We start from the raw sequence: 19,389 nt of genomic DNA, 5'->3' as shown, positions 1-19,389 counted from the left end.
ACACATCTCTTTGAACCCCCTTCCTTCCCTCCATCCGTGTACTTCTACACCAGGGCCCCCCCACCCCCCTCCGAAGGCCTGTATGTTCCCCCTTCTCTGTAGCATCCTCCGGCTTCCTCCCTGGCCTCCCGGTCTCATCTTCAGCTAATTAGGGCAGCCTGCAGAAGATCGCCGGTGCTGTAGTGATCCTAACAGTCTGTTGTCAGTCTCCGCAGCACATTCCCTCTGCCATGGTCCCTCCCCTCCTCTGATGTCAGGCTATGGCAGCCTGCTAGGATCGCTACAGCCAATCAGCAACGAAAGCATAATGTCGCCTAATTACTGTAGATCTGAAGAGCGTATACAAATTGTACTTTGGCTGTCCACTGGGTGACCAGGATAAGTCTTTGTGATTAGTTCAGTCGACAAAAGGCAGCGATGTTGTTTGCAATCACAATTATATGGAAAGAACCACTAGACTATATTAAAGATTACTACTTTTGCCTTGTGAACACAAGTGGATTCTCAGCTAAAACTAAGCACAAAATTATATATCCTACTCTGGATTCTGCTATTAGGCCTGTCCCTCATGAAGACTCACTGCCTGTCCCTGTACCTCCACAAGATAGACTTGCTTCTGTGGAACATGATGAGGAATGTGATGATGATCCAGCAGCTGATCACAATCCAGAATTATTTGATCCTGATTACGTGAATGATGAAGATTCAGAACCTTTACACAAGTTGAGCTCAATGATCTTATTCATGATCTAAATCTTTCAAAAGAAAAAGCAGAACTTCTTGCTTCAAGGCTTAAGCAAAAGCACTTGCATGCAAAAGATGTCAATATAACTCATTACAGAAAAAGGAATCATAACTTTAACATTCTTCACTGAAAATGGCTCGTGCTTTTATCATGACATCAATGGGCTCTTCAACAGTTTGTCATAAGTGCATTATCCAGATGAATGACATCTCTTCATTGATTCTTCACAGAGAAGTTTGAAGACAGTGTTACTACACAACAGAAATTTCAAACCAAGTATACCAATTGCCCATTCTGCTCATCTAAAGGAGTGGAACATCTGTTGTGATCTGAAGGTCATTCGCATGCTAAAGGGAATGCAAGGAGGATTCACTAAATACTGCTGTTTCCTATGCTTGTGGGATAGCAGATCTACAGCTGAACATTATGTCAAGCGTTTCTGGAACAAGCAGTGTGAAATTTATGCAGTTGGTGGATCCTCCTAAAATATTTCTTCCACCTCTTCATATCAAGCTGGGGTTGATGAAGAACCTGATAAAGGCCATGGGTAAAGCAAACTCACCAGGTTTTCAATATCTTATTAAGAAACTTCCAAAAATCAGCACTGTAAAACTGAAGGAAGTGATATTTATAGGCTTACAGATCAGGTCTGTTAGGCAGGATGGAGATTTTAAGCAATCATTCTCAGCAGCTGAGCTGAGGGAGGCATTCAAGTGGTTAGTGGAAAACTTTCGGGGTAACCATAAGTCTCCTTCATACAAAGAAAGGAATTCAGAATCTCCTTGACTCATATCAGAAACTTGGCTGTTTTTTGTCATTAAAAATACACTTTTTGCACTCACATCTTGACTTTTTTCTGGAAAGTCTTGGTATGGTGAGTGTTGAGCATGGAGAACGTTTTCACCAAGACATTCAGTTAATGGAGCATCTCTACCAAAGTTTATGGAATGAGAGTATGATGGCTGACTACTGCTGGATGTTGTGCTGTGACAATCCAGACACAACTCACAAAAAGAAATCATACTCTAAGCATTTTTGAAGAAATATTGGTTGCTAAGTGACACAGTCCAGTATAATTATGCTATACTGTGTGCTTATTTGACTTTGGACCGAAGATACGTCAACATTTCTTTAAGTTCAGTGTTCTCCACAGAAATTTTTTTTAGCCGGGTGGCATGAAAAAGTAGCCGTGTGGGGCGGGACGGGGAAATTTGGTGGTTAGAATAGGGTCATTAAATCCAGTGGCGTACCTAATATATATGACAGCCAGTGCTAATCATTTTTTTAACTACCCTCTCCTCTATATAAAAAAGTTATTTTTAGTAATAATCCATGAGTCACACAACAAGGGTGCATCTAGGACAAGGCATCATCTTAAACACTGCAGTGAGCACTATAACACCAATACATGCACTGTAAAACTAAACAAACCAGATCCTGCACAGTCAATTGATCATGTACAGTCGATGCTAACAGAAAACCATGTCCTTTTCATACACACAGAACACAGATACACCCTCGCCCAATATGGAATAATCACAAACTAAAAATAAAAATATGTAGACAAAAGTTAAACTGAACCGCCAAGAAACCAGACTCTGCATACAATGCAACACCATAGAAACAGTGACACTTGTCCCCTAATACTGTGCAAAATGTAAAGACAGTAGATGTAAATTTGAAAAAACTGATACATAACAATCACCATTTTACAAATTAACAAATAACAAGAAATAAGAAAACACCATTTTTTTGGGCTAATCCATTTTTCAATTAGCTTTCAGAGGCCAAATCTTTCTTCGAGACAGTACAGTATAGTGCTGTTATGGTATCCTGAATAGAGAATGACACGGTGACAAAATTCATCACCGCGGGAAACCATCTTCATGTCATTCTTTAAGGAGAGAGGAAAGAATCAGAGTATAATTGAGCACAACCACTGACCCTCAAGCTTTGCTTTGAAGAATGCTGGTGTAGAAGGACTGAGGTTGAAATAGACACTAGAAAATGACATGGGATTATTTCCCATGGTTATCCGCGGGGACGGGAACGGTGATGAATTTTGTCACCGTGTCATTCTCTAATCCTGAACTGAGGAAAGGAGTTTAGTCCCCCCAAAATTGCCTTATTTCCATTTCCTATTTATAAACTTTTATCAATACAGTTACAATACTACTTGATTCTACATAAAGCAACAAAAAAAATTCTTTCTACCTTTTGTCGTTTCTGCTTTAATCATCTTCTCTTCGCTCTCTTCTTTCTATACAGCATTTGTCCTTTCTCCCTTTCATGCAGTATCTGCCCTCTCTATTTGCCCCTTCCACCCAGCCTCTGCCTTCTCTCTCTCTCTGCCCCTTCCATCCACTGTCCACCCTCTCTTTCCATACGGCATCTTCCCTCTTTTTATGCCCTTCAATAAACTGTATATCCTGTGCCCTTTCTCTTCTTTGTACACGATTCATTTCAGCTTCACCCCCTTTCCATTTTTCTGTTTCCCCTTTGCTCTGGCATCTCTCTCTTTTCCTTTCCTTCCTTCCTTCCCACTCCACACCATGGTCTGGCATCTTTCATTATGCCACTGTATAGATCCATGGTGAGACCGCACCTGGAGTACTGTGTGCAATTTTGGAAGCCGCATTACCGCAAGGATGTGCTAAGACTGGAATCGGTCCAGAGAATGGCCACCAGGATGGTCTCGGGACTCAAGGAGCTCCCATACGAGGAGCGGTTAGGGAAGTTGCAGCTCTACTCACTAGAGGAACGTAGAGAGAGGGGAGATATGATCGAGACATTCAAGTACCTCACAGGTCGCATCGAGGTGGAAGAGGATATCTTCTTTTTCAAGGGTCCCGCGGCAACAAGGGGGCATCAGTGAAAAATCAGGGGCGGGAAACTGCACGGTGACACTAGGAATTTCTTCTTCACCGAAAGGGTGGTTGATCGCTGGAATAGTCTTCCACTTCAGGTTATTGAGGCCAGAAGCGTGCCAGATTTTAAGGCCAAATGGGACAAACATGTGCGATCTATCCGCAAAGATAGATAGGGAGGGTCATTGGAGTGGGCAGACTTGATGGGCCGTGGCCCTTATCTGCCGTCTATTTCTATGTTTCTATGTTTCTTCTCTCCTTCCATTTACCCCTCCATTATCTGACATCTCCTCTCCTTCCTTCCTTTCCCCTGGTCTGGCATCTGTCTCCTCCCCCCCCCTCCCTAATGCCCTGACATCTCTCCCTCTCCTTCCATGGTCTGGTATCTCCTTTCCTTTCTTCTCCCATGCTCTGCCATCTCTCTCCTCTCCTTCCATCTCCCCCTCCCCCTCCTCTCCTTCCATCTCCCCCTCCCCCTCCTCTCCTTCCTTTCTCTCCCTCCCTCCTTCCTTCCTTTCCCCTGGTCTGGCATCTGTTTCCTCCCCCCTCCCATGTTCTGACATATCTCCCTCCCCCTCCCCCTCCATGGTCTGGTATCTCCTTTCCTTTTCCTCCATCCCATGGTCTTGGCATCTCTCTTTTCTCTCCTCTCCCTTCCTGGTCTTCCTTCTCCCTCCTTCCCTCTCTCTCTCTCCTCAGGGGACACTAATGAAACATTAAAAACAACAAATGTAAATATACTGATGTAATACAAAGAATGCCAATTAAAACATGGATTGAATTAAAACAAAAATGAATATAAATCTCAAATGCATAAAGATATGTATAAATACCATAAAACATAATCAGAAAAACAGGATACATCATGGATACATATATAAAAAGATGTCGGAAAAGCATAAAGTACAGAAGGGGTAGGAGAGCTAGAAAAAAGTAACCTGGGTGCAACCAGGAGCAGAAGTGCAATGTCTTCAAAACCCAAAAGGAAACAAAGATATAGGAGCCCAGAACACAAGTAGCATAATACAGCATATGCAAATATCAATAATAATAAAACCCTTAGCGCGCATGCGCACTTCAAACTTGATGGGTCCATGATCCATGGTGCCGTGCATGCGCAGTGCCTGCCGCAGCTGATTTCCTGATCTCCGATGCCGGCTGACTTCTGACTATGCTGTGAGTGTCAGCTTCCTGACCCTGTTCTTTCAAAACCGGAGAGGGGGAGGGAGGAGAAGTGAAGCTGGCAAGCACAGTGTTAGAGCCCTGGAGTATGGGCGAAGTCGCTTCCTGGCTAGGGCGGCATTGGCGGAAGATAGGGCAGGGAAGGAGAAGGCTTCAACTCGCTGCTCCTGTTTGCTTTGGCCCTTCCTCACTGCCGGGTCCTGCCTTCACGGAAACAGAAAGTAGGTGGGACCCGGTAGCGACGAAGGCCCGAAGCAAGCAGGAGCAGCGAGTTCTGAATGCAGCGCTGCTGACGGCTGTGTGAGACCCGGGAGGGGGGAGAGAATGAGAAATGCTACTGATGGCTGTATGAGAGAGGAGGGAATTCTTTTTTTTTTTTTTTAATCTTTATTCCTTTTTATTTCTTTCAACAAGTGTACAGTATTATTACAATTAATTTACATAACACACTTGGCATTCTTAAATAATATTATTATACATGTTTTTATTCCCCCCCCACCTCCCACCCTTTTCCATATCAATAAAATATTCCTTCCAAATTTATATATAATTATACATCCCTTTTTGATAATACAATTAATCTGACATGAAATCTGTCCCTCCCCCCATCCTTCTTCCTCAAACACATTAAACATTTTATTATACCCAGTAATGCACAACAATAAATATCCCATCCTATTACATATATCTCCTTATTTTTCATAACAACATATTTCCAATATTTTTCCCTCCCTATCCCTCCCATCCCATCCCATTTCTATATATTATCCTCTAAGGAAAAAGAATAAACTTTACTCGTTATAATATTCAATTAATGGCCTCCACACCTCTTGAAATCTTTTAAAATACCCTCTCTATATCGCAAGAAATCTTTCCATCTTATACCGTATTTTCACGCAGATAACGCGCACCCGTGTAAAACGCGCACACGGGTATAGCGCGCAGAAACCACGATTTTATGTACAAAAACTTTTGTATACTGCGCTCACGGGTATACCGCGCATGCAGCCCGACTGTCCTTTAGCCCGCCCCGACTCTCCTCTGGCCACCCCGACTCTCCTTTCGCCCATGTGCCTCAGGCCACGCCCCCAGGTGGGACCTAAGGCTCCAGGGCCTATTCTGATTGGCCCACGCGCCTTAGGCCCCACCAGTAGGCGGAGCTTTGGGACGGATGGGCCAATCCGGCCTCATTCCGTCGTTGGCTGCCTGCCGGACAGGCGGGTTTGGCTCCCGTCTTTCCGGCCAACTACCAAAGGTACGGGGAAGGGGGGTAGGGGGGTCGTGGGGGTCGGCCAGGGGGGTCGCGGGTCGGCTGGGGGGGCGGTCGGAGGTTCTTGGGGGGGGGCGGTCGTTGGAGGGAGGGGGGTTTGCGTCGAGGGCAGGAGGGCCTGGGATCCCTCCTGCCCGTAATGTAGTGCGGGGTGGGGGTAGGGGGTCGCCGTGGCCAGGAGGGTTTGGGCTCCCTCCTGGCCCGATATTGTCGGGGAGTTGGGGAGTCGGCAGGGCAAGAGGGCTTGGGCTCCCTCTTGCTCCGATCGTGGGTGCGGGTGGGAGCGCGTGCGAGCGGTCGTTCGGGGTGGGGGTGCGAGCGGTCCTGCTGGGGGGGGGGTGAAATCGGGCGTCGGGCGGGGTGGGAACTATGTAAAAAAATTTTTGTATACCGCGCTCACGCGTATAACGCGCGAGGGGTATGCGCGGTAGGTAAAAACGCATATAACGCGCGCGTTATATGCGTGAAAATACGGTACATATGACAAACTGAGTTCTACCAAAAATTACAATTCAATCTAGAACAGTCTTTCCAATTAGTTGTTATCTGTTGAATTCCCACTCCCGTAAGAATCAACAATAATTTATTGTTTGCTGCAGATATTTGGCATTTGGCCCTCATACACATTCCAAAAATCACTGTGTCATAGGATAAAGCCACATGACTCTCCATCAACATATTAACTTGATCCCATATTGATATCCAAAATGCCTGAATACATGGACAATAAAATAAAAGATGGTCTAGAGTTCCAACTTCAATTTTACAATGGCAGCATCTATTAGACTTAGAGCAATCTAATTTTTGTAATCTAGTAGGGGTCCAGAATGCTCTATGCAACAAAAAAAAACATGTTTGCCTAATAGATGCTGACATCGTACCTTTAATTCTCCAAGACCAAATACGTGGCCATTGAGATGCATTAATCTGATGCTTAATCTCAATGCTCCAAATATCTCTTAATCCATTTTTAGGCTTCTTATTCAAATAATTAGGTGACCCAGAAAATCTGCCTGGAAACATAAGAATTCTAAGCTGTAATGATCATTTAAAGATTTCCATTCAGGGAACCCCACCTGAATAGCCTGCTTCAATTGCAACCACTTATAATTTTGTTTTTTATTCAGACCATATTTATGTTGCAATTGTGAAAATTCAAGCATCTTACCATTATCAATTACTTCCGTTAATGATCTTATGCCTGCTTTAATCCAATCTTTCCAGACAACCTTAAACCCGCCTATTTGTATCTTGGAGTTTACCCAAATAGTCTGTTTCGATTTTAAAATAGAATCAGTAGTTAATTTGTCTACAAACCTTAATGTTTTCCATGTATCCATTAATACTCTATTGTCCTTACGTATTCTAGGCACTTTTATACCAAGCAAAAGATCAAGCCTAAGTGGAAAGATAAGTGATCTCTCCACCCTTAACCACTCTGGTAATTGTTCCAAAAGCTCTGGGAGGACCCAATACATACCTTGGCGCATGATATAGGCCTGATGATACCTATAAAAATTGGGAAAATTTACCCCACCCTCCTCAATTGGTCTTTGCAAAGACACTAAAGCCACTCTTGCAATTTTACCCAGCCAAATAAATTTAACCAGAATACTATTTAATTTTTTATAGAAAGACCCCTGAAAAAAACACTGGTATCATTCCCAATTGATAGCAAACCACAGGCAAAATCATCATTTTAACAGTTTGTACTCTTCCCCACCAGGACAAATGTAAAAGATTCCATTGCTCACACAACTCTGTAACTTTCTGTAATAAAAATTTTTCATTTATTCTCATTGTCTCTTCAAGTGTTTTATTCAGCCAAATACCCAAGTACTTTATTCCATCCTCTTTCCATATAAAAGGGAAAGAATCAAGTATACCTTTTGTACAATGCACATTTAAAGGTAAAATCTCTGATTTAGTCCAATTTATTTTGTATCCTGAGAATTTTCCAAATGTATCTATGACCTTCAGTAGACATGGGATTGTTGTTTCCGGATTCCTCAAATGAAGCAAGATGTCATCTGCATAAGCAGATACTTTATATTCCACTCCAGCACATGGAATACCCTGTATGTCCTTTGCCTGTCGAATAGCTAATAATAAGGGTTCAAGAACTATATCAAAGAGCAAAAGAGATAATGGACAACCTTGTCTAACTCCCCTCTGCAACTTAAAAGCATCCGAAAAATTATTATTTATATATAAGCGAGCAGTTGGGGAGCTGTACAATGCTTGTATCATTTGTATAAATCCGGATCCAATACCAAACCATTCCATAGCTTGATACATGAAACTCCATTCTACACGATCAAAAGCCTTCTCAGCATCTAGTGAAACCGAAAAAGCCGGATCATTAATTTGTTTTGTTAAATAATACATCTGAAATGCCAGTCTAGTATTATTAGAAGAGTGTCTTTGAGCAACAAATCCAGTTTGATTCATTCCTATTATATGCGGAAGAGCTTTAGCCAATCTTAATGCTAAAATCTTAGCTAATAATTTACCATCTACATTTATTAAAGATATAGGCCTGTAGTTTGAAACCAATGTTGGATCTTTATTTGGCTTTGGCAAAATAATAGTTAAAGATTCTGCCTTAGTGCCTGATATACAACCTTTATTCAGTTGATCCTGATATAATTTTAATAAATACGGTAATAGGGAAATTTGAAATTCTTTATAAAACTCTACTGTAAATCCATCTCCACCTGGAGCGGTCCCAACTCTAAGGGATTTCAATGCCATTTGTAACTCTTTTAATGATATAGGTTTATCTAAACTTCTTTTTATATGATCAGGAACCTTAGGACCTTCAACTAAACTCAAAAAATCCATCCCATCTTTCTCTTTATTTAAATAAGACTCCGAAGAATACAATGACTTATAATATTTTTAAAATTGTTTTAATATATTTCCAATTTGAGAATGAGAATTTCCTAACTCATCTTTAATTATGCTTATTTTCTCCTTCCTTTTCTTTGCTTTTAAATAATTTGCCAATAATCTTCCAGCCTTATTTGCACTACCATAATACACCACCTGCTGAGCAAAAATATCTTTCCTTACTAACCCAGAGGAAATTTCATTATATTCACTTTTTTTTTTAACAATATTTGAAATGTCTCCTGTTCCCATTTATTAACCAATTTTAATTCCAAATTCTTAATTTCTTTTTCCAAATTCACATATTGTTTTCTTAACAGTTTCTTTTTATATGCAGAATATGATATAATTTGTCCTCTCATAGTTGCTTTGAAAGCATCCCATAAAATTCCAATCGAAATTTCCTCTAAATCATTAAGTCTAAAATATTCATTTATTTTATTTTGAAATTCTGTGCAAAATTTAGAATTAGCAAGCAATGTATTATCAAACCTCCATACAGGTTTGGAATTATCTGGATCTACTAAGTTAACTTCTATCCATATACCACCATGATCAGATATTATTATTGGTTCTATGTCAGCTTTTATAACTTGCTGTACCATCTGATCTGAAACAAAAATATAATCAATTCTTGAGAACGATTGATGAACATGTGAACAAAATGTAAATTCCCGATCATTAAAATGAAGAATACGCCATATATCTTTTAAATTACATACTTGTACCAAATTATCTAATCCCATTGATTTCATTATTCTACTAGGCTTTTTATCCATTATTGGATCTATAACAGCATTGAAATCCCCAGCCATCACTAAATTAGTAGTAGCCAGTGGTAAAACTAATTGTTGTAGAGATTTAAAGAATTCACTTTGATTCGAATTAGGTGCATATATATTTAGTAACGCCATTGTATTACTGCCCATGCTCATGTCAACAAGTAACCATCTTCCTTGAGGATCTGCCTTAACCATATTAAATGTTGCTGGACATTTTTTATTAATCAATATTGCAACTCCTGCCTTCTTTTTTACCGCTGGTGCAAATAAACATTGTTTTATCCACTTATCTGTCAGCTTTATAGACTCTGTTCCAGACAAATGTGTCTCTTGCAAGAAACATATATCTATATTTTGTTGTTTAATATATTCCAATACCTTTTTCCTTTTTATAGGGTGATTAAGGCCATTTACATTCAAAGAAAAAATTTTAAAACCCATTTTACAAATAAAATATAAAATACATATATAATCCACTCAAACATAAAATATACATTTTTTCTTTTTCCTTAAACCAATATATGAGTCTCCCCCCCTCCCCTCTTTCCCCATCCCCCCCCTATTCCCATCCTCCACCCTCCCCTCCCCTAACACAAATGCAAACTTCGAAACGCACATATTACTGAGCAAAAAATAAACTCCCCACAGGCAATAACATACTCATTTTTCTTTCTCTAATCTTTCAAACAACCAACACTAAATTCTCCTGCAGTCAATCCATTCTTCAATACCCTAAATACTCATATTTACTATAATTCTTTATTATATACTTCCCCCCTCATTCAAATTTCCAAACGGAGGGAATTCTGATGCAGCACCCTTTTGGGGAGACAGAATGAAGGAGGGAAATAACCAGCGAATGAAAGTAAAACGCAATCAATCAAAGAAACTCTTACCATGGAGTAGCAGGCAAACACTCTGAGCTGTAGAAATGAAAACAAAAATGCACGCTTCACAGAAGGGCTTAAAAAGGTTGTATCCAATAAAATTATGTTGTCCTTAGCATAATTTTCTATTCTAGGTATAACCAGTCTGGAAGATGTTCCATGAGCTTAGGGAGGATCGAAGACATTCCCTGGCGCATTATATGGGTCTGATGATACCTATAAAAATTGGGAAAATTTACCCTACCCTCCGCAATCGATTTTTGCAAAGATACTAAAACAATTCTCGTTTTTTTGTTTTTTTTTAACCCAACCAAATAAATTTAATAAGAATTCTATTCAATTTTTTATAGAATGACCCCTGAAAATAAACCGGTATCATACCCATTTGGTAACAAATTAAAGGCAAAATCATCATTTTTACTGTCTGCACTCTCCCCCACCAAGATAAATGCAGTGGATTCCAATGCTCACACATTTCTGATACCTTTAATAATATGGACTTTTCATTTACTTGTACCGTTTCTTCCAATGTCTTCTATATCCAAATTCCTAAATATTTTATACCACCTTCTTTCCAAAGGAAAGGAAACATGTCAAATAAACCTTTGGAACAGTTAACATTTAAAGGAAGAACCTCCTGATTTATTCCAATTTATCTTATAACCTGAAAACTTCCCAAATTTATCAATCAATTCAGGTAAACGTGGAATGGTCTTTTCTGGATTCCTCAAATGAAGCAAAATATCATCTGCATAAGCAGAGACTTTATATTCCTGACCTGCATAAGGAATACCCTAAATCTCCTTTATTTGCTGAATAGCTAATAACAAGGGTTCCAAAACAATATCAAACAGTAAAGGAGATAATGGACATCCTTGTCTAACTCCCCTCTCCAGACGAAAATGTTCTGAAAAAAGTATTATTAATATATAATCTGGCAAAAGGGGAGCTATACAAGGTTTGAATCATCCGAATAAATCCAGAACCAATACCAAACCATTCCATAGCTTGATACATAAATGTCCATTCTACTCGATCAAATGCCTTCTCTGCATCCAAAGATACAGAGAAGGCTGGATCATCTATGTCTTTTGATAAATTTAACATATGTAGCGCCAAACTAGTACTGTTAGATGAATGTCTTTGAGCTACAAATCCTGTCTGATGCATTCCAATCATGTAAGGGAGAGCCTTAGCTAAGCGTATAGCCAATAACTTAGCCAAAAGTTTACCATCTACATTTATCAAAGATATAGGCCTGTAATTTGAAACCATATAGGATCTTTATTTGGCTTCAGTAAAACTATAGTTAAAGATTCTGCCATAGTACCTAATATGCAACCTTTAGTTAGTTGAGCCTGATATAAATTTAGCAAATAAGGTGATAGGGTAATTTGAAGTGATTTATAAAATTCCACCGTGAAACTATCACCACCTGGAGTGGATCCAACTCTAAGGGACTTCAATGCTGTTTGCAATTCCTTTATTGATATAGGTCAGCGATGGCGAACCTATGGCACGCGTGCCAGCTGTGGCACACGAAGGCCTTGCAGCTGGCACGCGGGAAGGTCCGCAATAGAGAGCTGCACGGGTCGCGGGGATCCCGTGGGGATGCCTCCGAGGGTCGCGGGGCTGGATGTACTAAGTCGCACGGCTTTTCTCCCTACCTGCTCTGCTAGCAGCACAGAGCCGAACGGAAGTCTTCCCGACATCAGCGCTGACGTCGGAGGGGAGGGAGGGCTTAAACAAAGCCCTCCCTCCTTCCGACATCAGCGCTGACGTCGGGAAGACTTCCGTTCGGCTCTGTACTGCAGGCAGGGTAGGTAAGGAGGAGTAGCCTTGCGGCTCGAGTGGCTACCAAGGGAGGGGGGCGGTCCGCCCCGCCCCGCCCCGTGTGCAGCACAGCCGGCCAGGTCCCCTTACTTTTGTGGCGCTAACTCGACTGACCGACAACAGCCCTGGTCCGACAAACCTCCCTGCCCTTAACCGCAAATCTAAATTACCTTCTTACAGCAGCTGTAAGAAGGAAATTTAGATTCGCGGTTAAGTGCAGGGAGGTTTGTCAGACGGGGCTGTTGTCGGTCTGTCGGTCGCGGAAGCGCCACAAAAGTAAGGGGACCTGGCCGGCTGTGCTACACCCGGGGCGGGAGAGAAGGAGGGGGGAGAAGGACGCTGAAAGCACTGGGGAAGACAAAGGGGTGAAGAAGGACGCTGAAAGGCCATGGGGAAGACGGGGTGGGGGGGGAAGGACACTGAAAGCATTTGTGGAAGACAGAAGGGGGAGAAGGACGCTGACAGGACATGGGGAAGACGGGGGGGGGAGAAGGACGCTGAAAGCACATGGGGAAGACAAAGGGGTGGAGAAGGACGCTGAAAGGACATGGGGAAGATGGGGGGTGGGGTGGAGAAGGACGCTGAAAGGCCATGGGGAAGACGGGGGGGGTGGAGAAGGATGCTGAAAGGCCATGGAGAAGACAGAGGGGGGAGAAGGACGCTGACAGGACATGGGGAAGATGGGGGGGCAGAAGGACGCTGACAGGAAATGGGGAAGAGAGAGTGGGGAGAAGACGCTGGCAGGGAAGAAGACAGAGATGCCAGACTATGGGGGGAGCGGAGAGAAGAAGATGGGTGCCAGACCAATTTGGAAGGGGGGAGAAGGGAGAGGCACAGTAACAGAGCAAATGGAAGACGCAGAAGGAAGAGAGACAGTGGATGGAAGGAACTGAATGAGAACATGAGGAAAGCAGAAACCAGGCAACAAAGGTAGGAAAAGAATTCTATTTCTTTTTGCTTCAGGATAAAGTAGTATATTAGCTGTGTTGATAAAAATTTATAAACAAAAGAGGCTCTGGTAGAAACCCGTTTACAAAGTGTGTATTCTTCCCAATTAATATTTCCAAATTAATAAAGTCTTTTTGCTTATTTGTAAATGGGTTTATCCCAGGACAAGCAGGCAGCATATTCTTGACTGATGGGTGACGGCACCGACGGAGCCCCGGTACGGACAATTTTAGAGTGATTGCACTCTAAGAACTTGGAAAGTTCTGGTAGGCCGCACCGCGCACGCGCGAGTGCCTTCCCGCCCGACAGAGGCGCGCGGTCCCCAGTTTCTTAGTTTCCGCGGAGCTAAGAAGACGCGTTTCCTCAACGGCTGTTGAAGAAATTTTTTTTCGATCTTCCCGCTCGCGTAAACCTTTGTTTAAATAAAGGTTTCTTTATTTCATTTCTTTCTTTTCTTTAAAAAAAAAAAAAAAAGACTAACTTAGTTGTTTTTCTTTTTCTTTTTCGTTTCGCCCCGGCGGGGCCTGTTGCCACAATCGAAGCCTCGGCCTTCGATTTGGCAGAGGCTGTCTTCACTTTCATGCCCCCTCAGCCCGGGTTTAAAAAGTGCCAGCGGTGCGCTCGGCCAATCTCACTGACAGACCCGCATAACTGGTGTCTGCAGTGTCTTGGTCCCGACCATCAAGCGTCCACTTGCACCCGCTGCGCAACTTTGAAAAAAAGAACACTTAAAAACCGCCAAATTCAGCAGCGGTTACTCTTCGGTGCCGAGATGTCCGATTCCACCGTACCGGCACCGACATCGATTCCATCTCAATCGGCACCGACTTCATCGACACCGCGCGATACCGCGCCGGTGTCGCATCCAGCAGGTAAGCCGGCTAAGAAGCCTTCCCCGCTGGAGCGTCCTCCGGTCTCTACTGCAGTGAGCCCAATCCTGCCGACCTCGAGGCGCCCACGGAAGCGCTCCGCTCTGATTGAAGTTAGCCCCTCGACATCGGGTTCTTCATCGGAGTGTCGAGCAGAAGAAAAAAGCGGTACCGGTGCCTTCGCTGGACGAGCGTATTGCCGCCGTTCTGCAGGTACAGCTGAGAGAGCAACTCCAACAGCTACTGCCTGCTCTTTTACCCCAGAACCAGTGGCGTACCTAGGGTATGTGGCACCCGGGGCCCATCATTTTTTGACACCCCCCCCCATCTATATGAAAAATATGATTTTTAGTACCAATCTACATATCGCACCACAAGAGTGTACCTAGGAAAAGGCTGCATCTTAAACACTGCAGTGAGCACTAGAACACCAACACATACATTGTAAAACTAAACAAGCCAGATCCCGCACAGTCAATCGGTCCTGTAGTCAATGCCAACTGAAAACTATGTATTTTTCATACACACAGAACAGAGATACACCCTCGCCCAAAATGGAATAATCACAAACTAAAAATAGAAATATGTAGACAAAAGTTAAACTGATCCGCCAAGAAACCAGACCCTGGATACAATGCAACACCACAAAAAACAGTAACACATGTCCTCTAATACAGTGCAAAATATAAAGACAGTAGATGTAAATTTGAAAAAACTGATACATAACAATCACCACTTTATAAATTAATAAATAAAAATAAAACAAATAATGAGAAATAAAAAAATACCATTTTATTGGACTAATCCCTGTAAGCTCGGTCCCCATCCCCGCAAACCACCTGATTTCATCCACACAAGCCTTGAATTGTTTATATTAAAGTATAAAAAGAAACAATATTCTGTACAATTGTCAATTTATAAATCAGCGTCTTCTCCCCACTCTCTTCCCCATTTCCCTTCAGCATCCTCAGCCCACTCTCTCTCCACTTTCCTTCAGCGCACGCACATAAAAACAAGCAAGTAATTTTATATCATTTTCATTCTATTCATTCATAGAAATTAAAGTCTAGATAATGCCAGTCACATAACAAAACATGATTTTACAAAAATAATTCCCTGCAGTCAAGCCTGCAAGGATTACTAGATGTCTTTCAGCAGTTCCCCTCCCTCCCTCCCCCTTACCTTTGTGGCCAAGTCAAAATGATCTACCAACAATAAAATTTTAAAAACACAAAGCACGCTGTACGCAGAGAAAATGTTAATTATCATTTATATTCCGCGGGTTTTCAAAGAGGTCAAGGCAGATGACTTTATGCAATGTCACCTCAGTAACAACTATACAAAAATAGACAAATATTCCCCCTCCCTTTTTACTAAACTGCGATAGCGGTTTTTAGCGTAGGGAGCTGCGCTGAATGCCCCACGCTGCTCTCGACGCTCATAGGCTCCCTGCGCTAAAAAACTCTATTGCGGTTTAGTAAAAGGGGGCCATAGTGCAAAATATAGACAGCAGATATAAATTTTCAAAACGGACACATTTTGATCACTAAGTTGAAAATAAAATAATTTTTCCTACTTTTTTGTCTGGTGATTTCATGAGTCTCTGGTCCTTCTTCTGGTCCTTCTTCTTTTTCTCTCCCCCTGGCTCCCCTCTTTATTTCTGCCTTTCTTTCTCTCTCCTCCTGGCCCCCCTCTTTCTTTCTGCCTTTCTTTCTCGCCCCCTTGACCCCCCTCTTTATTTCTGCCTTTCTTTCTCTCCCCTTGGTCCCTCTCTTTCTTTCTGCCTTTCTTTCTCTCTCCCCCTGGCCCTCCTCTTTCTTTCTGCCTTTCTTTCTCTCCCCCTTGACCCCCTCTTTATTTCTGCCTTTCTTTCTCTCCCCTTGGTCCCCCTCTTTCTTTCTGCCTTTCTTTCTCTCTCCCCCTGACCCCTCTTTATTTCTGCCTTTCTTTTTCTCTCCTCCTGGCCCCCCTCTTTATTTTTTCCTTTCTTTCTCTCTCCCCTTAGCCCGCACAAAGCCATCGTGCCGATTTCTCCACTTCCACGATTCTTTCCCTACCCTCACCCCCAAGCCAGCAGCCGATTTCTCCCTGCTCCTTCCCCGATGTCCTGAACTTCATCGGGCAGCAGCAGCATTCACAATTCACTGCTGTTGCCCGCTTCAGGCCTTGTTCTCTGTCGGGTCCTGTCTTCATGAAAACTGGAAGTAGGCAGGACCCGGCAGAGAACAAGGCCTGAAGCCGGCAACAGCAGCGAATTGTAAACACTGCTGCTGCCCGAAGAAGGTAATGGAGCACCGAGGCAGTCCGCTTCTCTCCCCTCCCAGCCGAACCCCCGCTGACCCTCCTATCTCCCCCCCCCCCGTGAACCTTTCCGACCTTCCCAGCGAGAGCAGCAAACCTCCTTCGCGGCTTTCTCCTCCCTCTGCCGCGTTACTGATTACGTCATCAGTGATGCGGCAGAGGGAGGATAAAGCCGACGCTACTGGAGGGAGGTTTGCTGCTTTCGCTGGGAGGGTCGGAAAGGTTCACTTGGGGGGGGGGAGAGATAGGATGGTCAGCGGGGTTTCGGCTGGGAGGGGGGAGAACCGGTCTGCCTTGGTGCTCCAAGGCCTGGCGCCATTACCTTTTTCGATAATGGCGCCGATGCTGCTTTCGCTGGGAGGGTAGAAGCGCGATAGGGACCGGGCCAGCTGTGCACCCTCCCCCCTAAGGCGGCACCCGGGATGGACCTCCCCCTCGCCCCCCTTGGTACGCTACTGCCCTGGGGAAACAGCCTGCAACAAGATCGCGCGATGCCAGAGATCTTTGCCTGCTTCGGCTGTTTCCTCCGCCGCGGTCCCGCCCCTCCTCTGACATCAGAGGAGGGGCAGGACCGTGGCGGAGGAAACAGTCGAAGCAGGCAAAGATCTCTGGCATCGCGATCTTGCTGCAGGCTGTTTCCAGACGCGACACCCGGCGCAGGGGGGGGAACTGGACCGGACCGGGAGCACCCCCTCAGGGCTTGGTACCCGGGGCGGACCGCCCCTCCCGCCCCCCCCTTGGTACGCCACTGCCCAGAACCTTCCAGTTCCGGTACGGTCGGAGCCACCGGTACCGATAGTGGAACGCCCTCTTTTATCGGCATCCACTTTGTCGGTACCGGTTCTTACCACCTCATCGACTTCGATGCCGGGTTTAGCTCCAGAACCAAAATCTCATCACCAGGCGGTACAAACCTCGGTACCAGCACAACAGGTTGCATCGCCTGGTACCGTATCCATGAGGTCGGGCAAGTCTACTCATAAAACCCGACACCTGGAACCCTCCACACCAGAGTCTCGACACTGTGACTCTCAGGTTAGGGATCCTGACTTATGGGGAGATTCTGAAGAGCCCTTTCTGTCTGAAGGTGAATGCTCTTCTGATGAGGAGGAACGGCTGGTTACAAATCCCTCTTCTCATTTGGATTCCACATCTTTTCCATCTTTCTTAAAGGAAATGTGTGAATCCTTGTCTATTCCCTTGGAGGCTGAGTCAAAGAAATCTAAGGCATTTCTTGATGCATTGGACTTTGACCAGCCTCCAAGGGAATTTCTTAAACTTCCTCTCCATGATATATTGAGAGAAATGTTTTATAAAATCCTTGAGACTCCCCTGACTGTCCCTGGAGCCCCTCGAAAACTGGATTCCTTATACAGGGTGATACCTATTCCTGGGTTTGATAAACCCCAACTCCCGCATGAGTCTCTTTTAGTGGAATCCACTTTAAAGAAATCAGCGGGAGCTAATGTGTATGCCTCAGTCCCTCCTGGCAGAGAGGGAAAATCAATGGACAAATTTGGCAAGCGGTTATATCAAAACGCCATGCTAGCCAACAGATCAGGAAATTATGCTTTTCATTTCTCATTTTATTTAAAGCATTTAATCCAAACAATTTCTACTTTTGAGAAATATCTGCCTGATCGCAAAAAATCTACTTTTAACACCTGTACTTCCTCTCTTCTCCAGTTGCGGAAGTTTCTAGTAAGATCAATTTATGACACCTTTGAATTGACTTCTAGAGCCACGGCTATGTCAGTGGCTATGTGCAGGTTGGCATGGCTCAGGGTCTCAGAACTAGAGGTAAACCACCAAGACCGTCTAGCAAATGCACCTTGCTTAGGGGATGAGCTGTTTGGTGATTCCATGGATTCCACCACACAGAAACTATTGGCGCATGAGACTCGTTGGGATACTCTCCTAAAGAATAAAAAGAAGACTCCCCCTACTAGGCCTTTCCGACAACAATCGGCCTACCAACGCCGCTATGCTGCGCGCCCCTTGCCTCAGGCTACTCAACAGCCTAGACGTCAATGACAGCAACAACAGCGTCAACCTCAGAGGCAGGCGCAACAGCAACAGAAACCTCCACCACTTCAAAAGTCTACCCAACCCTTTTGACGTGTTTCTCCTGAGCATAGCCAATATTACACCATCTGCCCATCTTCCCTAACCGATAGGAGGGCGCCTGACCCATTATCTCAGCCGTTGGGAGATCATTACATCCGACCAATGGGTCCTCAACATCATCCGCCACGGCTACTCTCTCAACTTCCAGACTTATCCCGATCAAAGTCTGCCAAAAGAGTCTGCTTTAAACACTCATCAATCCTCTCTCCTGATACAAGAGGTTCAATCCCTCCTTCTTCTAAACGCCATAGAAGAAGTTCCTCTAGACCAGAAAGGACAGGGATTTTACTCCCGTTACTTTCTAGTTCCAAAGAAAACAGGAGATCTCAGGCCCATTTTAGATCTTCGAGATCTCAACAAATGCTTGGTCAAGGAGAAATTCAAGATGCTTTCTTTAGCAACTCTTTATCCTCTTCTCAATCAGGGCGAATGGCTATGCTCCCTCGACCTCAAGGAGGCTTACACTCATATTCCCATCCATCTAGCCTCCAGACAGTATCTCCGTTTCATGATCAATCACTGTCATTACCAATACAAAGTTCTCCCCTTCGGACTTGCTTCATCTCCAAGAGTGTTCACCAAATGTCTGATTGTGGTGGCTGCTTTCCTTCGTTCACATCATCTGCAAGTTTTTCCTTACCTGGACGATTGGTTGATAAAGGCCAATTCTCCTCAAACAGTGCTAC

At 43.8% G+C, this 19,389-nt stretch overlaps 1 protein-coding gene across 1 annotated transcript in view; it reads left to right on the top strand.

Moving 5' to 3' along the window:
* Nucleotides 1-19,389, top strand: part of SHB (SH2 domain containing adaptor protein B) — a 175,082-nt gene that overhangs the window by 44,714 nt on the left and 110,979 nt on the right. The window lies entirely within an intron of this gene.

Source organism: Geotrypetes seraphini, chromosome 1 (genome assembly GCF_902459505.1).
Source record: "Geotrypetes seraphini chromosome 1, aGeoSer1.1, whole genome shotgun sequence".
NCBI classification, from domain to species: Eukaryota; Metazoa; Chordata; class Amphibia; order Gymnophiona; family Dermophiidae; genus Geotrypetes; species Geotrypetes seraphini.
The sequence above is the reverse complement of the archived record's forward strand: the minus strand, read 5'-3'. Positions and strand labels throughout refer to the sequence as shown.